Source organism: Podarcis vaucheri (genome assembly GCF_965113315.1).
Source record: "Podarcis vaucheri genome assembly, chromosome: 9".
NCBI lineage: Eukaryota > Metazoa > Chordata > Lepidosauria > Squamata > Lacertidae > Podarcis > Podarcis vaucheri.
The window spans coordinates 54,091,848-54,114,934 of NC_138767.1; the positions used below are offsets into that span (position 1 = coordinate 54,091,848).

The following is a 23,087-nucleotide window of genomic DNA, read 5'->3' on the forward strand; positions in this document are numbered from 1 at the left end:
CTGATTCACCCCTTTGCCAGTCTGCACTCACATAGGTGTCAGGCAAGTTAAAGCTATCATCTTTCCTTATTTTTGTCTCAAAACATTTCAAATTAGTATTAATTTTCTTCCAAGTATGTCTCTTTTCTTTTTTCTTTCAGTTGCTAGCAACTCATCCGTCATATCGCTAAAACCCACAGTAGCACAAGAAGGAAAATAAGCTCCATAAACCATGTTATTGATGAGTCGTTGCTTTCCATCAGCATAATACCCACCCACATCTCTGAAATAGAGATTTCCAAGCCATCCTCATTGATGTTTCAATTCTTTGACGTTTCAATAAGGCTCCCATCAAGACTACATTATGCCTATTATTTCTTCATCACTACCACACAGTAATAGCTCTCGTTTTCTCCTCCATTATATATGCAGGCACAATGAACGCAATGTTTTCTCACAGCCCAATCCTATTAAGTGTTAAGGTTGGATCACATGAAATACTTTTCAGTTAGCTGATGATGATAATAATAATAATAAACCACATTGTGATACTGCAGCAGCAGATACACTGGCACCAATACTCAGGATCAAAAATGGTAAATTTTAATCTTAGGAAAGTAGTGTTTATTGGAAAAAAGCATTGAATGTGTATATTCTAATTTATTAATAGAAGCCACAGGCATGATGGGGAGATCTGAATAGGATCTGGATGATGGTGCGTGGAGAGGATTTTTAAACCCCTTTCCCTGTGCAGTCCCACCAAATACCACTCTGAAATCACTCACTGCTGCCAAGGGGATCTTGAGATGAAAAGTGGAAAGACTTCAGTCCTATACTTCATTATCTGGTGTAGGAGATATCAAACAGCGTGTAGCTGTAGCTTAGCCACATGAACAGAGAAAGGGAAGGCGGATTGCTGTTTCCTAATGAGAAGCCAAATGCACAGAAATTATAGCTTGCCGTTAGGCTAGAGTGAATTTAAGAAAGAGGAACCCGTCCATAATATATTCCATGAGGGCACATGGATGTGGCACATGGAAGCATGGAAGAAAGTGCTCAGAACAAGCAACTAGGGATATGTAGCACATGTCTGGCATCTGGAGTTTAGGCTAAGGGGGAAGCTGAGAGAACTATTTGGGTAAAATCAGTGTGAGTTGTTTGGCCTGCACACTGGTGGATTGATTTAAGGATTAATCCTTTTAAATACTTGGTTGGGTTGATGTGTTTAATGATGCATTGGGCTCTGGACTGAAAGTTCACCACTGCTACCTGACCTCTACTACTACAGAACACAAGAAATGCCTCTTTTCTTGTGTCCTCTTCAGATGTGGGAAGTCTGTATGGGGCAGGGTCTCTCTCTCTGTGTTCTTACTAAAGCTTTTGTCAAATGTTAAGCTCATTTCATCTCGGCTGCACTAATTTGAGGCCAGCGGATGGACAAAGCCCCAAGAATCCTGCTCAACTCTAATTTCTATGCTGGAAGTAAGTTTCAGTGAACTTAATATGACTTGCATGCATGCATAGGATTGCGTAGCAAGGAAGGCTATCACGGTTAACAAGCTCACCCGTTACATTACTTGTATTAATGAAGAAGTCCTGTTCAAGCAAGGATAGTGTGCAGGTCATATTTGCTCATACGTTGAAATAAATGTGCAGCCTACACCTTGAAGGTGACTGAAATGGCACATTAAATATTGGCATATGCAAACATTATTGTTTTGAAAAAGGAAAAGTTTTTTTGCAGGTTGGGTTTTATAAGGAGTTGAAACAGAAATCCTGAGATCTCTCCTTACAACCCCATCTGGGCTACTGTTTATTTATAAATGAAAACTTGGAGGAAAATTAAATTACACTTAAATTTATACTTCACTCTATTTTTTATATTACTGCAGACCACTGTTTGTTCATTATATGAACCTCAATGCTATATTTCAATGAATACCTGCATGAGTATTGAAGGCACAGTACTACATTGGTTCTGTACTTGCTTGCAGGGTTCATAGAGTGACATTGGGGGTGGGTGCTGTTAGACCTGCTGGTACTTGTGCTATTGTGTTCTGCAAGGAATGTCTAAAACCTTAGACCAATGGCCAGACTCAGTATAAGGCAGCTTCTTAAGTTCCCAACTGGGGAAGAGCAAATTGCTTTCAGCACAACAGTATGGTTTCCTAATTTCCATAAACACGTATTAAACATTTTCTTCACAGTGGGGGAAAATGAACACTAAAGATAAAACAGCTAATACCCTTTGCTCTGAGCAGTGGGTGCATGGCAAATTTGCAAGAACAGAAGCTTTAGGCCTGCTGAAGAAAAGGAGTCATGGTGATAAACATTTTCAGTGAAAAGATTTCATACAATGAACATCTGAAAAGAGTAAACCCTTCCTTTTAACGTCAGACTAGATTAAGGGTTTTGATGTGGGATGCATCTACCTACAAGCTATCATTTGAGTGATGCAGAGGCCACCTCAAAACTCTTACAAATATATAGGAGCACAAGAAGAGGAGCAGATATGTAATTTTTCTGTTCAGGTGTTCAGGTATTAAAAGATCTTGCTAGACTGTCTTATAATTTTGCACAGGGAACTGCTACTTTTCAAGGCACTTTAAAAAAGACCTAATAAGGGTAAAAAGCAGGTATGGGGCAGAATAATAATAATAATAATAATAATAATAATAATAATATGCTGAAACCCATAATTAGAAGACATAATGAATTTTTGTTAGGCACAATTTTTGCTGCATTTTGGCTGTTTTGTGAAATAGTGTGTGTGTGTGTGTGTGTGTGTGTGTGTGTGTGTGTGAATTTCTATACCTGTTCAAAGCAATTAACATCCAACCATCTTTCTATTAGATTCTTATATGACCCTCATACCACATACAATTATAGGTGCAGTTAAAGTAAAATCTGCTGGTGCTTGGGCAAAAAGATGAGCCCAGCAAATCATGAATCACATACAGAACATAGTGAAATCAGGGCACCGCATCATCAATCAGATATAGTTAAATGAGAGGTGAACCTAGGGTCCATCTTTCAGTCAGGGGGACTGAATGGGATTGATGCCTCCTGTCTCAGTCTGCTGCATCAATGCAGTGATTTCATTGTTTGTAAAAGAAAGACTTTCACACTGATCCAATCCTAATCACATGTAATCCTTACTTAGGTATCCCAGCTAGTCAACAACCATCAACTTGACTGTGGAGAGAATGCTGGTACAATTACCCTGATAAATGGGGTTGTTTCCTTTCTTCTTCTGCCTCCCAGCATGTTCTGCATCCATTTCAATGTAGGAACCTGGCCTGACTAGCATGTTCTCTACCTCCTGGTCAATCGTTCAGGAGCTTCAAAAGCTTTCTTCAGCCCGATCATCACAGCGACTGATACCAAGAAGCATCAGCACACTCAGTGATCTGCTGAGTATTCGCAGTTTGCGTAACAGAACCAATAGCACAGCATTTTGGCTAATCTACTTTATTTACATATAATACACTCAGAGCATTCTGACTTAGCTCCTGCCTCTTTCTCGTCAGACAGCAAAGAGAAAGAAAGAACAAAGGACAATAGTCCCACTTCACGGAACACAGTAATACCAAAACATCCTGTCTCCATCACTTCCCACACTGTGGAATGAAAACATACACCGTCATGTGATAGACAACAATCTCATGACTGCAAACACGGAGCAGGAATCTTAACAAATTTTGTATAGAACCATCTCTGCCTCTCTTTTGGTTCAACAATATTTCTGTTGCTGAACTGTACAAGTTCAGACTACTTATGGAACACTGCAAGTTTGAAGGTTCCCAACCTATTAAAAGTGAAACAACTCCCATCAGAAGTCTGAAGTGGGGTAGTCTTTCAGCATATTAATCAGATGATCATTCAGTCTTTGCTCACTCAATCTTTGCTGTGGTACACAGGGAGCTAATACACGGTCATTTTACTTAGGCATTGGGTTGCAAATCTGCCCTAGACATTGCACACATCCCTGGTTGATTGACTGATGTCAAGCAAATAAGAAAAGCTGGAGGGATTTGTAATTTGGAAAGTTTAGTTTGTTTTTGAGTGTTGTGCCACATCATTTTTCTATTCTAGCAACAAATCCAGGTCAGCAACTGCAAAGAACAAATGTCATCTTGAAAGTCATTCAGGTTTGTGCTTGTAACAAAAATAATGACTGTCTCCTAAAGTGCACAGTTGAAGTAGAGATACCATAATGAGGAAGAAAAATACAAAGTGAAACTGAAAGAAAAATGAGGAAACTAATGAGCCCTATCTTGGATCATGTTGGTTACCAAACCACTATCTGGTTCAGTTAACATTGTAACAAAGGTGAGTGTTAAAAGGACATTTAAAAGAGAAACAGACATTTTGGAAATGGTTCTCTATTACATGCTCAGTCATCAGTTATTGCCTTTGGAAGATTGGAAAATGGGCCAATCTGTCTTTCTAAGCAGCCCACTGAAACAAAACAAAACCAAACAAAAATACCTCTTGAAACATTTCAGAAAATTGCAGAATATTTACAAAGGAAATTGTCAGTTGGTTGACAAGAGAAGTAAAGTGGTTGTCATCTGCTGTGGAAGCTCCAAATGTCAATGTGGGAAACATCAGAAAACTGTCCCTCTGCTACATCTTGTATTTAACAAAGTAAGAAGGGAAGAAGAAGAAGAAGAAACACATTTTAGAGGAATATTAAATGGGAAGCTACAAGGAAGATAATTAAAAAAAAATTGTTAGGGACATGGAACAAGTGTTAGTCACAGATATCATTTAGGTTTGAATGCTTGAGACAGGATTTGCATTATTAAAGGTGGCACTGAATCATTTTTTATGACTAAACACTTCCCTGGATTTCTGGTAAGCCTTTAAATTATTTTCTTTGGCATGTTAACAAGCAATAGATTGTGAAGCAATCCTCCGGATGTGGCATCGCGGTCAGTCGAGTTGATCTTTTGTTTCTTCTTTCCCTCAGGATGTGGGATCTTTTGATTGCCTGAGGAAATAATTTGAATGGCACATTACAGTTTGAACATGGAATGTACCTAATCTACACCCCCTCTTTCTGCAAACAGCCAAGAGCTCAGAACTCCCCCCTGCATGCATATCAGGATTATCTACAGTTAAAGATTAGTTTCTGCAGCATTCAAACAGAAGAAAGGCTATTATCTTTCTTCCCCTTCTCCCCCAGGCCTAATTAGCCAATTAAATCGGACCCTGGTAAAAGCTGGATAAATACTTCCTGATTGTATCCCATTTAACTTGCTTGTTTCAGAAATATGCACATCTTCAGGTGACAGGTTAGGCAGCAAAGGCTATGCTAACAGCTTCCTTTTCTGTCATTCTGTTTCTGTGTGTACATATTGTAACTGTTAACCTGAGGGCGGGTACCATACGTTAGGCTCTGTAACAGATAGGAATGAATATGAAATGTGTACAGTAGCAGCAGAGAGAGCAATCTATAACCAAAGTGCAGAAACACAGGAGTTCTAAAACAGAAAGAACTGCAGAGACAGTAAGAGCTTCTTCATCGTAATTGGAGCATTTTCATTTCCCTTGAAGAATTCCTGCTACATTACATGTACTCTGTGGCTAATGAAGCAAATAAATATGTCATGGTACCCAATGGAACTGCACTAGTGCCACAGGTTGCAGAAGAGGAGAGCTAAAAAATATACCGTCAAACATCAGACTTCAGAGAAGGGCACAGCAAGACAAAGGACCCAGTTGTTGTTGTTGTTTAGTCGTTTAGTCGTGTCCGACTCTTCGTGACCCCATGGACCAGAGCACGCCAGGCACTTCTGTCCTCAAGGACCCAGTTATACAGCTGCAAATAAAATGTTTTAAGTGAAATATACAAATGTGACACTAGAGGCCGATGGTGAGCTATGCCAAATTCAAGGTATTTTTCAAAACATTTTTTTAAAAAGCATTTCCCCAACTTTTTTATATGTGTGTAGATTCTACCAAAGGGAAAGCCAACAGATTCAATGAGCGGGTTTCAAACACAGACAAGGAGCTTTAACCTGGACTTTTTTATCAGGCTATCCCTAGCATCCAATTGCTGAATCCTTGCTAAGATGCTTGAGTCAAAGACAGCTGGGAAGCTCAAGGAGCCAAAAGAACTATTCCTTGCACTTAACTGCATCAGAAAGCCAGTGTGCTCATGGCAGCCTTCACTAACAAGACGTCCTTTGAAAAAAAAATTGGACTACACCTCCCATAATGCCCAGCTCTAATGGCCTTATTGGCTGGTGTTGATGGGAACTGTAATCCAAATCATCTAGAAGTTACTAGGGTTGGGAAGGTTTGGTTAGAGTTTGGGACTTGGACTGGAGAAAGTTGGCTTCTCATCGTGGTTCACCTCATGGGGTGATCTCTGCCTAACCTCTAAGGGTGAATTTTGGAACAGACTGAGACACAACTGTATATCCCTAGGTACCTTGCAGTATTTTTGGCAGGATGGAATGGAGGTAACCCATGTATGCCACTTCTTGGAAGAAGGGCGGGATATAAATGCGAATAATAATAATATAGATCTCATGATGTATAATTTGGGAAATGGTAAACTGCCTTAAGTCAGATAATTGGTCAATCTAGCTCCGTAGTGACTCTGTCTCTAGTATCTCTTTCTGGAGATACTAGGAACTGAACCCCTGGCACAGTTGGTAGTTCACTAGGCTTGCGTGTTCTTTTAAAAGGAAGGCAACAGTGTATTGGGAAGTTCTCCTGGAAATGCAGATATTGCTGTTTTATTCCCTGTGCAGATGTTGTGTCTTTTAATCAGAAATCTAGGTAAAATAACTGGACAAGAGGTATTGTAGTCAACTGATAGCATCCTTGGTAAAGTGATTCTGTACCTGAAGTAGAAGTAAGTGGCTTGGTTAGGGATTAAAATTATTTTTGTTTTGTTCTCATTACATCTATTGGAGAAAACATGGCTATCCCTAAAATCCAAGGAGCAGTTCTAGTAAAATCCTTGACTTCTAAGTTGATATGGTCTCATTGATTTTAGCTGGCTTAAACCCAAGTACTCTGGCTTAATTGATCTGTGTGAATTCCGTTAGAAAAATATTGAATTGACGCTTGGCAGACTGAGACATAAAAAAAAAAGTACAGCAATATATGACCTCATTTAAAGAGCGTTACAGAAATTGAAGAGTAAGGAGCTAAAACACCATTTTAGAGAAAAGGGATATGAACTGATCAATTTGTGGGGGTGGGCAATGGGGAGGGAGAATTTAGTTTAACAGCTGTATTCAAGCAGGAAGGAAAAATTATTGAACACAATATCCATAGACAATTTCTTGAGGAGTGGTTTTACGCAGGGACCACGCCATTTCACAAGGAGGCACTTTATTTACTTTATTCATGCAGAATTTCACTGATTCTCTCCCACACTCATTCCTGGATCTGCATAGCCTGCTCATAGATCTAGAGTGTGGGTGGGGAAACTTTTCCAACCTAACTTTCTGCCATTTTTACAATGCAGCAATTAAAACTACAAAGACAGGAATTAATTTGAAACAGGATTCGCCAAGGCTTACCTGTTCTGAATACCAGGGTTCAGTGAAAATAAACAGTACCTCTAACCATCTGCACCTCATCACTGAGTAACCATAACCTTGCCTTAGACATCTGGGATTTAGGACAGGTCTTCTTCTTTTGTCACAAGACTATCATTTCAGGGATTGTTCAAACTAGAATACTAGAAATCAGGAGATAGAGCCCACCCCCTGATGCTTACAATCCAGACATTAGCAATAGATGTTCTAAAGGAATTTAATGCCTCTGCCAGCACATTTTAGATCAAACCACTTGGATTTTTACAAAACATTTCAGCATATAAATTAAATATGTATTAATTAACATTTTTTATATAAAAACTACACCAGGGTGGGGAGCCTGTGGCCCTCCAGATGTTTTGGCACTCCAGTTTCCATAATCCCAGACCATTAGCCAGACTTTCTGGAGCTGATGTAGGGCTGGAGGAGAAATTTGTTCTGTTCACATTTAGCTGGGGCAACCCAGAAGATGGGCAGCATATAAATAATAAATTGTTGTTGCTGTTGCTATTATTATTATTATTATTATTATTATTATTATTATTAGTGGGCTTTGAACCAGTCTTCCTGATTTGAAACTTAGTATCTTAGTCCCCATGCTACACTAGCTACACAGTCAATTTAAGGGTTCTTTCTAAATGCAGATATATGAGGAACTGAGGAGGAACCAAGGAAAATTTACCTACGTCTTTCCAAATTTCCCAGTGTTTCACATCTTCTTTCAAGTCACTCAACAAACTTTTGAAGTGGAAAGAAATCAACAAGCCAGCATCTGTCAAACGAGTGTGCTACTCATCTAAATAATCAGTGCATTGAAATGGTAGATAATCTCCTCTGTATACCTGACTTAATGGCAGATGTAGACTTAAATGCTTTTGTGATCATGAAGCATCTGCTTAGAGAGCAAAGTGGACAATATTTTCCGAAGTTTGCCTAAATCTTTGTATTATGTAAACCCTAGACATATGCCAGATTGGCACTCAAGGGCAGGAAATTATGTGGTTAAAATATTTATACAATGCCAATTTAGGTTGTGCTGTGTCTAGAAATGTTCAGAAGTGGAGTTGCTTCCTAATGGCTCCTGCACACCAAAGTGAAAACGAAGGAAAGTGAGGTGTTTGAAACCAGTCAGGTATCAGGGGAAAACAAACAAAACAAAACAAATATGGCCTGTCTGTCAGGTAAGTTGTCTGTTATGGGCTGTTTTGCAATTTGCAGAAGGAGACAGATGCCTGCATTTCCACAGTGTGTCGACCAGAATCTTTTTTCTCTAACACACTGGAAGAAGTGATGCATTTATGCAGACATCTGGGTTTGTGGGGAGGGGGAAGAGCCAGAGAGCCTTGCCCCAAAGCAGTTGGTGTGTCAAAACAGTCAAGCTTCACCAACACATCCCCTTAGGCCCTCAGGACGAGGATGAAGGATGAGGAGAGAGAGCATGCAGGTTTAAAACCTCCACATATAATTAACACTTCCAACCTCTGGGAAAATTGTTTGCTTCTCCTGAAAAAATATGAGGAAATTTCATACTGATGTTTCTTATGCTGCTTTTTAGCCCTACCTATAGGATAAGGTAGGGACGCAGGTGGCACTGTGGGTTAAACCACAGAGCCTAGGACTTGCCGATCAGAAGGTCGGCAGTTCGAATCCCCGCGATGGGGTGAGCTCCCGTTGCTCGGTCCCTGTCCTGCCCACCTAGCAGTTCGAAAGCACGTCAAAGTGCAAGTAGATAAGTAGGTACCACTCTGGTGGGAAGGTAAACGGCATTTCCGTGCACTGCTCTGGTTTGCCAGAAGCGGCTTAGTCATGCTGGCCACATGACCTGGAAGCTGTATGCCAGCTCCCTCAGCCAATAAAGCGAGATGAGTGCAGCAACCCCAGAGTCGGTCATGACTGGACCTAATGGTCAGGGGTCCCTTTACCTTTACCTATAGGACAAGGTAGAATTGTAGAACTCTGGGAATGGTGAGCACAGTCCTTAATATCCCAAATCCATGATTTGTGATGCTTTTGTTAAAACTAACCAATATATCGGAAGTTAGCAAGCAGACTTTTAAGGCCTCCAGCATTCTTCACCAGGCTGGACATTGTGCAAATCAGATGGCACAGGGGGTGGCAGGTGGACACAGGAGTGACTTGATGCTCAATCCATGAAAGCCTTATTCAGGCATTTGGAACCCACGATAAATCTCCATGTGCATGTTGAACATATAAAATGCAGCAGTTACACAGATGTGTCTCCCGCCCCAAGCAAAACACACCAAGAAAGAGCAGCACCATAGATGTTGATTCTCCTTCCTTGCCAGAAAGAACACTCAGCTCCAGCTGTCCTGCTGCCCTGGAACTGCAGAAGCGAGAGGAGAGGACACTCTGCCCCCATCCATCTACCAACAAGACGAGAGCCTCCAACTGCTCTTCAAGTGTAAACACTCTAGCAAAGAGAAGATCAGCAGAATACAAAAATATAGCATGCAGCTCATTCCACCAACATTCATGCTTGTGGAGAAACTGTCAATCGCCACAAGTACTCCTTATAATTTTTGTTTCTCAGAGAACAGTTTAAAGATACAAAGTTTCTCCTCTCCCTATTTTTCATTGCGGCAACCCCAAATCGAAAATAATGTGCATTGACTATAAGGAAGACGGTGGAGGGTGTCTGGGGACAACTTTCCATTTATTTTGCTTCAGTGATTTACTGAATGCAGAAGAGAGAGTGAGTTTATATGGAGGGGCTGAGAAGGAAGTCTTTCATAACTGCTATAAATGAAAATTTTGTGAGGATAGAAAAGGATCTTCTTCTTTTTAATCATTGGGTCTGTCTCATGGAGAGAGAGAGAGAAAAAACCCTGACAGTTATGTGATGTATGTATGAGCACCATTACCTTTTACTGTAATATACACATGTCAAGACATCTCATATATAGCTCTTCTCTCTGGTGGATTAGCTGATGGAAGTGGTTCTTTAACTCACTGGTTAGGGACATGTGTTTTTTTGAATCTGAGCAGCGCAAGTTGAGATTTCTGTGTTAGAGGGCTATGCAGTTGCCTGGTGACTGGAGTGTGAAATAAGGTTCTGCCAGCTCCTGCTTTCAAGTACCTATTTTTCCTCTGCAGAACTGTCATGATTAACTGGCAACCCATTTGTTATGTATCTATCTGTAAATGCGAGCAGAGGGCTACTGAAACTTTTTACTTTTCTAAAGTGTAAAAATAACTTCTCTAGAAGCAGGTACTTAATACATGCCATTTCCTCCAAAGCGGGGGATATTTTAACACTATATCAAAATGGGAAGCCCACCAGTATGGACAGGGATTAGCTGAACATGGAGATAAACTGCACCCACCCACATCCACATACTAAATTACTCATCTATCTTTTGATGCCTCTTTGAAGCCATTCTGTCTTTCTCATTGGAAAGGCATGGATTGGATCTGTCAGACTTGGAGAATCCAAACATGTTAGCCTTGTTAAGCCACTGAGCCAGAAATGAATGAAATGGAAAGGAAGCTATTGGTAGACTTTGTTTGGTAGAGCCAAACCAACCAACCTCATGCTCCTTAAAACTCATGGACGATGAGGAATGGAAACCTTAGGAAACCCAATTCTCATCAGTATCATCATACTTGAATTCCATGGACTGATGCTTTCCTGAACTTGTCCGTATGTTGTCCTTGTGGTGTCAGATGATATAGCTGGATAACTGCTAATGGTCCAGTATAACCTCCTTATCACTGCCCTCTCCATGGGAGCATAGGAAGTTGTGTTATACTGAGTCTGATCATTGGTCTATCTGGCTCTGTATTGTCTAGAATAAGTGCCAGTCATTCTCCAGGATTTGAGACAGAGGACATTCCCAACACTCCTAATTATGGCTGAACCCTGACTCCTCCCCACTACTGCCATTGCTGCTTCAACAGCCACCTGGGGAGTGAGGGAATAGATCAGTGGGGGCCGGAAGTGTTTTTTCTTCCCTAGTTCAGACTGAAATCTGAACCAGAGAACTTTGGTATGAGGGTATGCTGGTTGGCAATACTGACACGTTTCATGACATGAGCATGCCTACTGCATATTAAGTTTGACAATATCACCACTATTGGCAACACAGAAGCTAAAGATTTCTCTCTGTGTTTGTATCTATATACATTGGCACCTCGGGTTAAGAACTTAATTCGTTCTGGAGGTCCGTTCTTAACCTGAAACTGTTCTTAACCTGAGGTACAACTTTAGCTAATGGCACCTCCGGCTGCTGCCATGCCACCGCCTTGCAATTTCTGTTCTCATCCTGAAGCAAAGTTCTTAACCCAAGGTACTATTTCTGGGTTAGCAGAGTCTGTAACCTGAAGCGTCTGTAACCTGAAGCGTCGGTAACCCGAGGTACCACTGTATGTTTATCTATCTATATCTACACACACAAGTTGCCTTGCAATCTCTTGTAGATAAATGGCTATAATAACAACCTTCTTCTTAACCTGCTTAAAGTCCCTGGGAAAATATGTCCCAAGGTTTAAATTATGTTTATGTCCTGGCATTGTCTGCTACGAAAGAATCTTCTGAAGATGTATCGGGTTACTGGAGAATATTTCCATTTGATAACATCCATAGTATAGTTCAAAGTCAAGGTCAAATGCAAAGGAACTGCATGGAGAAATCTGTTCGATGAGACACGCCGAAGAGGAAGGCGAACAAAGCAGGCGAGCGTGTATCTTCTTGTTAATTAAGATTTGCTCAGCTCGTGTTTATACTTCAGTAATGACAGAACAGTTCTCTTTATTATAAGTTGGATGGCTCTCAGGGTTGTTGAAAGGTTTACAAAATGGGTTGGTATTAGTGTGGTTCATGCAAAATAAACAGAGGAACTATCAGTTCCAGATGTCCCCCCATGCTTTGAGAAATCAAGTTGCTTGCCAAAGCTTTACTGGCTCTGCACCTTCATTTAGTGAATCTTGAATGACATAAACAAGATTGTTTTCTCCCTAAAGGGAAAGCCATATGCTCATAGATCTAGCAAAACCCTCCAACCCAATGGATGCAGACAGTGCAGTTGTCTTATGGCTTCTCCTCTAGCAAGTCTTTGCTGTCAGTTTGTTCAAACACTCATTCATTACTAACTTGTTTTCTGTAAACACACATGCATACAAAAACTGTTTCTCAGTTGGGAAAGCCTCTCTCGTTTTCCTTGCTAATTCTGGTTCTTCTCTCTGTGTTGGAGCAATTGAATGGCAAAATCATTTGCCAAACTGTCAGTAGGAGATGATTTTTTTCTTCTTCTTGCAAAAGGAAAAATGGGAATTGTATTACCTTTGTTGCATTGTTAAAGAGTATTCTCCATGTGGAAATTTAAACTCAGAAAGTTAAAGTAAAGGGGAAGCAGTGGTCTCCTACCCTGAACATAGGCATGCTCCAAATCCAAAGTACACAGAGTGGCGTCATTGAAGAAAGTTTCCCAAATGTACTGGGGTTGGAATTTTTCTCCCTCTTGTCTTATCCCCACAATCTTCTTGTGCATGTGTACACATATACAATTACACAGTGCTGAGAGCTCTGCTCCACTTGTTACATACATTCCTCTACTGTTCAGCCATGTGCCAGTAAGCTAACCATTTCATTTTGTTAAGACACATACCTGCTTAATTAGAATGTAGAAACCCCGCAATGGGTCTTGTTGGAGAAGACTGCAACTCCAAACATGCAGGAACATTTACAGCTGGGTTAGCAAACATTGAAGAAAGTAGAATGGAAACTGCAAATGGCAGCCGTAATGAAGCATCTAAGTCATAACCTGATCTGCTAACAGAAAAGCAAAAATGATGTTATACTTTGAAGGAATAATTGTCCGATTGTACACTAGATGATATCTTAGTAACCATGCAGATGTTTTCAGATGTGCGTGGCTTGCTCTTTGCTCTGGTGGAATTTTACATAGTTAATTAAGTTATCATTCTATTATTCCACACCTTTTCATTTCAATGCCAAGGCCATTCATTTCAATGCGGAAGGGAAAAATACAGGCATCAACTATGTATCATTTATAGACAGAAAACAAGTGACTATCAATGCATTTGTAGGATTGATATTTTGTTACAGACATAAGCAAATATTTCTGCTCTTGTTCCCATTTCCTGTCTGAGCACTCTGACATTCTTAGTCAAAGCAGATAGACATGGCTTGGTCCAGCATGCCAAATGGAAAGGACCATAGGCCAGATGTTCCCCATCACTGATGTAAGAGGAGATGGCACTTTGCCGATGTCCCCATCAAATTTGGATGTGCCCATGTCAGTTCCTCAAAACAGAAACAGTTGGGGCATTTGAAAATGAAGTAGATTGGAATTTTCAGTGACAAGATTAAATCACCTGCTTTTTTCTGCTGTTTCGTCGAAATGAATTTATTCCTCAACCCAAATGTATAGGTTTCCAAGTCCAAATTTTACTTCAGCTTCAAAGAGCCTTGTTCTGTGTTGTGTTTTCTCCTCAGAATCAAGAGAAGTTTAGACTCAACAGGATGGTGTCCACCTGAAGAAAAAGCAAAGTAAGCACATTAACCAATTAGAAGAGATTCAGTTCTAAACAGAAAGATAAGGAAACGTCTGCTGCAGCAGCTGGAAAAAGAAGTTCATCTGGGTCTTGTGAAGCAGAATGTTCTCCTTTCTGGCCTGAGGGAAGAAAAGATCTGTCATCCTGATATCCCTGCCTTTTCCTTATGGCAGTTCCAGTAATGATGCAACTTGAAGATAAAGCACTTCAGAATTCACCCATTATCTAAGAGCCAAGATTTCAACTTCAGGCTTGTTCCCCTTGACTTTCATTCCTTCTCTCTTCTTCCCACTCTTCAAATCCTCTCCTCGGTTTTTTCCTTCCCCCCACAACCCACAGCAGCATCTGCCTTACATAGGGATGATTTTTTTCTTAAAACCTCAATTCGTGTGAATTTTCGTCTTCTTCCTGAATCACTCCTTGATATCAATGAGATGTGAGGCTTTCATTTAATGGTTTCACTAAAAATAAGAAAGGGACAAGGCATTTCTAGCTTCTGCCCACTTCTCCCTCCTACTAGCAATTACCAGTTATTCTTGAGAGTACTTCTTGCCCCATTTCCTGTCCCTCCGCAAAAGCATTCCCATCTGGATCCCTTTTGGGACCTTGCAGCAGAGAGCAGCATTCTTTATATAAACAGAGTTTTGTCATTTTCTAAAGAATATCATATACAAGCACAAACACATACTTGTGCACATACTTATACTTATTTATTAATACTTCTAAAATTATGCTGCAGAAATATATGCTGCTTTCTTTTATTTCTTTAAAACATTTATAAACTGCTTAATATTTTATGCACAATATATGTCTTTTTTCATAGACTTTTATCTATAATACAGTTAGTCAGAACTGTACCACCACAGCATAAAATATGCTCTGAGATAAGGACCTGGAACCAGAAGAGATGTCCTGCATTGTCCTGGTCCTGAGGGTTGACTTGTGCCTGTATGTTGCTGAGGTCAGTAGTTGGCAGGATGGGTTAAACAGTGAGAGATTAGGGTCTCTTCTGATGTAGTAGGGGTTAAAGTGCTACTGCTGCTAATGACTTGGAGTTTGGTGTGTGTAGCCTCCTACCACCATTTCAAGTGATGATCATACCAGTAGTGAAAAGTGTCAAAGTACGTTTCCAAAATAGCCCACCCATTTCATAACATTTTACAGAGGCAACAGGAAAATGCTGCCTACCTTTGGCCAGGAGGGCACCACACTGGAGGAAGATAGTTGCACTGAAACAATAACCCACTGCAAAGTGCTATAAACTTCAATAAAACTGCTGCTCACTAAAAGCCAATGTCTTCTCTCTTCGTTCCATATGTGTGTGGGTGAAATTGATCTCACTTTCTCTTTGAATCAGGGATGAAACAAAGCTTCAACTTTTAAAACTGAATAAATCTGAGCTGCTTTTTCTTCAGAAAAAGAACAAGAACACTTTTAACAATTTTTAATAGAATATTTAAAGAGAGAAGTAGCTGGATGTTCTTATTTTGAAGTTTTAAAAGATTGTGGCATACCAAGTCAGAAATCAAAGTAAAGCACTTGCAAAATTAGGTTCATTGCATAAGTTTAGGTGGGATCAAGCAATCCAATAGCTGAATCTAAGTCAGTATTTGAGATTTTATCCTAAGAGTCCCCAAGCCAAGTTTGGGGGGACAAACTGTGATCACACCAAATTGTCTAGAAGCAGGACAAGATCAAAATCAGGTGGTCTATTTACAAAGTGAATGGGAATTTAAGCACTAGAGTAGGAGATAGAAAACTGGAGGATGCAGGTATAAAGAATGGCCAAATATGCAGTCATTTCACATAACAGAAGATACATCTCAATATAGCCACTATCAAAGGAATATATGACAACTCTAGGACATACCACAGGAAGCCTGGAACTATTCATGGTCAGCATTGAGCCAGAATCCTAAAACGGGGGTTTCTCTTGGAGTAGACTTCTGGGAGTTTGAGCAGCCAGACCTTTATTAAGAGAGTGATCCAGGTCATAGGCCTGCAACTCATCACAATTACTAGTTTCAACTTTCAAACGTGGATGCTGAAGACTGGTAACTGCGCTTCCCCAGGAAATATAAGCCAAGCAATTTCATTCTTACATTTTCTAACCTCAGCATTTATTCTGGTACATTGAACTCCCTATTAATGTGCTAGAAGTGGTTAAACCTAGTGTGGTGGGGCATCAGTGCTCACCTGGCCTCAGAGGCAACAGGAAACTTGGTCTGGTGCTCCTGCTTCTCCAATTTCACTGAATCAACCTCCCTGCTGCCTCTCCTTGCCTCCCCTGCAGCGATTCAGTGTTTTGCAGGTCAGAAGAGTGGCACCACCCCACCATGCCATCTACTACTGGTGAAACCTCACCTTAAATAAAATGGAATACAACTAAAGGATTTCCATTTAAGAACCCAATTGAAGATCCTATGCAGTCAGTTTTATTCTTAAAATGAAGGGCTCTTCACTGACATCCACTCTTGGATTTCCTCTCATGTTGTTTAACTTAGGATGGTGCAAAAGCCTTGCTCTCTATCTCATTCCCTCCATAATATACCTTTAGCTTCTGATCCTAGTTCTGCTTTATGGATGGAATATCAAACCATGCAGAATGCTAAAATATTGCTTCACAGATCATCTCTGCATAGTTTCATTTCAAGATGGAGAAGAAAGTTCTCTCTGTAAGAATCTCCCAGCTAATGCAATGGCTGTTCTCAAAGGTGAAATGTCCAAAACTTAATTTTCGCTTAGTATTTTGATGGGTCAGGCTCTTTTTAATTATGGATGTTGCACTGGGCATGTGGTAGCATATTCTTTCTCCATTCAAGGAAATTAGAGAGACTGATCCCATTTTTAAAAAATCTCAGGAGATTGCTCATGTCCTAATTATCCACATGGTGCATGTAGCTCATGAGCAATATGAAGAAACACAGGTCTAGACAGTGACATGAATGCAAGAGATACATTCTGCTTGTTTTTAAAAGAGATTCACTCTCACCTTTGATTCAGTTCACATTTAAAGGTGAACTGACGTAATTCCCACTTTCTGAAACACATCCCTCCTTTGGAAGTTTCACTTATTAAAATGTTGTGATGTAGTTCTCCAGTTATGTGTCAGCAATGCATCTAGTAGGGTAGAATATAAATAAAAATTAATATGCAGGCTCATATAGTCAAATATACATTCATATGAATATACGGACATGCATTATGTTTGGGGAAATTGCTTTGCAAAAATGTGTATATTAAGCAAAATTGCATGCAAACCTGTGTCTATTAGGAGAAATCCACACTAAGATGCTAATGAGATTTCATGAGCACTTAAAAAAAAAAAAGAACACAGTGCTTTTCCCCCCTAGGGGAAATTAAGGTTATGCATTACCAGCACTTTCCCCCCAAATGTTAAAAGTCCTCTTACTGCAACATCATGGTGAGTACCAGCGCCTTTAAAAACTAAAAAAGCACTGTGTCAACTGATGTGGAAATTTGGAGAACTGAGCATAAGACTGGAAAAATGCAAAACATAATTGGCAGATTAACCCATCCCTATCTGGGAATAAGCCTCATTGACTTTAATATAGGTTACATCTAAGTAGACATGGTTAGGATGATGCTGTAAGCAAGTAAGGATTTCCTCCTAAGGATCCCCCCCCCCCAGAAATATGCCAGTTCTTGGCTCATACATGGAGTCCTATCAAAATTCTTTCACTCTTTATGGAAAGCCCCAACACACTGTGAAACCTTGCCAAGAGCTGACATCTCTAATTGGCAGCTGCTGCTATCACATGGACGGCTGATTAATAAATTAGTAAATTCTCCAGCAGTAAGGAGCTGTCTGATATTATTAAGAACTACTTGCTCATCACAGATGCTCAGTTTGCCTATTTTCCACATGAGTTCAATGTGGAAAGACTGTGATCCGTGTTGATCATTATTCAATGCACAAGCAATGGCTATCGACAGAGATTTATACAGTCTCAGCAGAAAAGAATAATAAAAGTAATAGGAAGCCTCATAAACTGTGTAGGGGAAAGGGAGGTGGCTATGGAGGCATGTACAAGCGCAATTGAAAGAAACTATGAAGTGAAGAACGAGCAGCTACAGTCAGCAGCATATTATATGACAGGCACACACAAACTTCTCACTAAATAAGAAATTCCTTGAAGAACTGATTGTCAAAGTAAAAATGGGGAATCTTTCTCATAAGTGTGTTAAGAGATGTCTTTGTATCCACACTTTAGAGAAAGTTACACTAAAAGCCAATTAAGTCCCACTGATTTTTATGGGTGAATTATCACATGCTTATATATTTTTAACTGAAGCCAAGTGGGTTTAGGGTGATCTCTTTTGCATGTCTACTCTGATGTAAGTCCCAGTGAGTTCAATGGGACTTACTTCCATTCCAGAGTTTATAGGCTACCAAGCTCAATAGTTCTGGGGGAGGAAGGGAGAGGAGAATGTTAGCCGCTTTGAGACTCCTGAAGGGGAGTGAAAGGCAGGATATCAAATCCAAACTCCTCCTCTTCTTCTTCTTCTTCTTCTTCTTCTTCTTCTTCTCAACTTTGGCTACAACATTTCTCTTTTCTCTTTTTAAAAGGGGGGTTAAATCTATTTTGGAATCCCCTAAAACAATACAGTAGTACCTTGGAAGTTGAACGGAATCTGTTCTGGAAAACTGTTTGACTTTCAAAACATTCAAAAACCAAATTGCTGCTTCCGATTGGCTGCAGGAAGCTCCTGTAGCCAATCAGAAGCTGTGGAAGCCCAATCGGATGTTTGGGTTCCAAAAGAATGTTCACAAACTGGAACAATCACATTTGGGTTTGCGGTGTTCGGGAGCCAAAACATCCGAGTTCCAGAGTGTTCGACAACCAACGTACGACTGTAATAGAATATCCACTGAAATAACAATATTCATCTGAATACTTTTCTTAAGATGGCCAAAGGAGCAATTCTAAAGAAACACTGGTTCTATTTATTCCTGGTAGGGATAGCGACCTATACATGGAAGTTAAGTTGATTTGTTGCAGGTTTTCATGCAGGGATGGTTCTTATTTTCACCAGGGGGGTGCAGTTTCATTCCTATAAATAATGAATCCGCCGTTTATGGATACATTTAATCTGGGAATTGATGTACTGTCATTTGTAGTACTGTCATTTGTAGTGACTCACTCAACACAAGAAGGCTGCCTAGACTAGCGTGATTGAAACCGTGCAGCACAAACAGCTGAACAGACCGTTGTGCATAGATGGCACGAGAGACTGACATTATTGGTAACTGTGGGTCTAATTATAACAGTGCTAAATAATACAAACACCGAATGAGCCACACCAGCGGGGGGAGAGAGGATCTGTCTCCAAAGATGAATAGCACATACCCAGATAATGTGGTCTTGCTTCCAATCAGCTGATGCTTATTCAAAAATCAAGAGGAAATGCACTATATCTATAATTAAAAGCAGCAAAATTTTGACCTGATATTTGCAGGTATTTTGTAAAAGAGTACTTCTTCCTATCCAGAGGGAAGTGGGATGCCTTCATCAAATTCAGTAGTGCAGATATGCATCACTCTGTCCCCTACAGTCAAGGTGTTTGGGGCACCTATTCACATCTCTGGAACATCTGTCACTGGTGATGAAAAACATAGCACTTGTCTGGAGTCCCATCCTGCTCACACATTCCTTGACAGAGAAGAGGAATGAACTGTTTGATTACTTAGACCTCCAATTTAATTTTAGGACTAGTGCTACACGAGCCTAGGAACTCTTGGTCGCACATAGTCTTTGTGCCATTCCTGGATTCCTGTCAACACACCACTCATACATATCCAAAGTTGAAAGCACCACATTTTAAAGTGGTTATGTGGGCTATTCTGTCGGGTTCACAGGCAAGACACTCATACATTTCAGTGTGACATGTTAAATTGAAAGCTACATTAGCGTGAGCTTCTTAATATGGCTGAGAAGACACCAGAGACAAAGGAATGTAATCAATTCGATGCACATAAATTGGTATAGGAAGAAACAGGGCATCTCTTAATAGGAGAACAAGAAATAAAATATTTAAATAAATATTGGGAGATTCATATAATCAATAATGATGAGATACATATAATCAAAAAGGTACCCAGGAAGTCAGCCCTGTTGTGTCTTATTGGGGCCTTCCTGCTCATTCTGCTAAAGTAGGTCCTTGTCTGCTGGCCTCCAACTCCTATCCTGGCCACTCATTCTTGAGTCTATTACTTGTATTTCACAGCTTCAATCTTTTCTTCTATTTTCTTCTTCCTTTTATCTGTAACTCCTTGCCTCCTGACACCTTCACCTCTTCTTGCTTGCAACTGCTTAAGCATCTGAAACAAGTACCTTAGTTTAGAAAGAACCTCTAAAATCTCACTGCACCACACTGGCTAGGCTACAGCTGTCCTCCGCCCTAGTCAGCAGAAACATAATCATTCTCTCCCCTTCTCCAGCCATCTACACTATTTTATCATCACAGCAAACCTGTGGGATAGGTTAGGATGGAAAGTGATGGGAAAGTGACTGGTCCACACCCAGTCATCCAGTGAGCTTCATATTTCGGTAGGGATTTGAACCTTGTCTGACATTCTAACCATTATACCACACTGCTCCCCTTCCATATTTTGTTAGTATGATACGTATTGACACTTAGATTTCAGAATTACTCTCAGGCTGGTACCTTTCCCTCACAGTTCTTTGACTTCAAATTCTCTGAACACAGCCTAATGCAGGAAGGTGGGGAGGAGAAGGAAGAGCACTCAAGCAAACCATTTTAGCATCTTAACGGAAGCATCTCTGACAGCAACAGGGAAGGAGACTATTTCACCAGCCAGCACACGTGTGCATGTGTGGGCAGGTGAAGTTATAATGCCATTACTTGGAAACCTGGTGCCTAAACATTTCAAGTTGCGGCTCTTTAAAGTGTATCGTGACATTCATTGTTCAGAATCAAAGCCACCATTTAGCATTTCTTCCCCACCCCCTTGCAGTCCTCTTGTGGTCCCCTTTGGTGTGCTTTTTTTTTAAGAACCCACCCCTTTTTTTGCTTTTAGATTATTCTTCAGTGGCAGCTTGAACTAAACAACAAATTTTGCTCCTTGCTCCCTCACTGCAAAGAGACAGTTTATCATATATTTGCATAGAGATGCATTATACTCTTGCGGCACTCACAACATCCCCAGATCAGCAGAAGACAAGAAAAGAGCCGCAATTAGAAAGGAAAGCACAGTGTGATCTGAAATAATGTATGCTGAGCTTTAGATGGCAACAAAAGGTGGAAGGGGGAAGGCATCTGTGTGAGCAAAGTTCTACAATGCTGAGATTTTTGCAGCATGACTCAAAGCTCATGTGTTGAAAGCACGACATGCTTCTTACTGGACTTGCTAGTCATATGCTATGTGACTGTTGCCCCCCCCTTCAGACGGCACCACCTCCTTCACACAGTTTACCACTGCATTGAAACTAGATAGGATGTAGCAAGAGGCGAGAGGAAGCTCTGGGGTTTTAATTGTAACCTCTTCAGTGTGCAAGAGGCTTATATGACCAGAGTCCATGACTAACTGACCTAAATCCTTTTGTTCGGAGTTGGTTGGATAAAGATGAAGCCATGCCATAGCAAAAAAGCTATTAATTTTTGAAAGCTAAATGGCATTTCCCCCTCCCTTGGAGTGGCTTGTGGCAAGAAAACAGCCCCTTTCACAGACACAGTATGTGAAAACTTTTTCTCCAAAAGCAGGGATTGTTTTCAACAGGAGCAAATGGAAGGAAAGGTGACTTTGCTTACTTCAGATGTTAGATTTCTATCTAATATGTACTATATTAACGAAGAGTGAAGTGACAACACAGTTTTCTTTTATGTATTATACTGTTTCCCAGTCTACTTAGAATACCTTTTATTGACTTCCAACCAGAGGCTGGAATGTTGTTGTTTAGTCATTTAGTTGTGTCCGACTCTTCGTGACCCCATGGACCAGAGCACGCCAGGCACTCCTGTCTTCCACTGCCTCCCGCAGTTTGGTCGAATACCTCCACACATTTCAGTAGACTTTTCTCTAGCTGTTTAAATATACCCTATCAATGTAACAGGGTGGTAATTTTAATAAGCAACTGATGGGTAAGGGGAGATGGTTCACCACTACAAGCCTGAAAAACATCCACTGAAGTTAATGAGGACATATAAGTATAACGGGCAACAAAAAATAATTCTAGTGTATTTCTAAGGTGCTAAATCAATGAATACCCAACAGCAACAACTATTGCTGGGTTGCTAATAAAATGGACACACATTTTTGCATGTCCGTATTACTGATTAATTGCCTCCTTTCATCAGTTCACTAACAAGCCTAATATTTGAATGTCAAGGTTTACAGACAGGGTTGCAAATCCCAGGAGGCATATCTTAGGGGAAGCCAGTGTTGCACAACTCCCATCAACACCAACCAGGATGACCAACTATCTGCAGGGCCTAGAAATGCTGCTTTTATGCCTTCTGCCTAATTCTGCCTGTTAGTCTTGCTGGGGTGTGACCACAGGTTTGTCATTTTAATTTCTGTTATGTCGATGATGAATCTCGTACTGTCTTGGTCCATGTCAATATCTTTTTTGGAAGAGTGCACCTCTGTCTAAAATTCAGGTATGTCCAAAATCCGTTTTGGTGATCTAATCTGGCCCGCTGGTCAATTTAATCCAGCCCCTGTGGCAGTTTCTTTCCTGGGGTAAAATCCTAAAGAAAACCCCAACAGCTTCAGTTAACAATTTGGTTGGCCCTCACAACCCTTAACTTCATCAAATCTGGCCCTCTTTGAAAAAAGTTTGGACACCACTGGGACTCTAAATCAATGTTCATTGGCTTGGCAGCAAATATCTATCCCTTGATATCTCCTCCTCAAATTCTCTTGCACTTCATTATTACTAATTTAATATATCTAGCCAGCTAACTGCCTATCTAGCTCCCAAGAACAACTTTAGTATACAAAGTAGTAGCACATATAAATCTGAA

The 23,087-nt window shown here is 40.4% G+C and overlaps 1 long non-coding RNA gene across 3 annotated transcripts; it reads right to left on the reverse strand.

The window, feature by feature from the left end:
• Nucleotides 1-3,322: 3,322 nt before the first annotated feature.
• On the reverse strand, nucleotides 3,323-17,519 carry LOC309540942. Of its 3 annotated transcripts, none has more exons than XR_014223551.1 (4): nucleotides 17,491-17,519; nucleotides 13,899-14,057; nucleotides 13,169-13,329; nucleotides 3,323-4,975 (listed from the first exon to the last, which is right to left on the reverse strand). It is a non-coding gene; the product is annotated as an uncharacterized lncRNA (long non-coding RNA). The 3 variants fall into 3 exon arrangements; XR_014223552.1 differs by lacking the exon at nucleotides 17,491-17,519 and adding an exon at nucleotides 15,949-16,030; XR_014223553.1 differs by lacking the exon at nucleotides 17,491-17,519 and adding an exon at nucleotides 15,949-16,030 and having other exon boundaries at nucleotides 13,169-13,332.
• Between the last annotated feature and the right edge of the window lie 5,568 nt (nucleotides 17,520-23,087).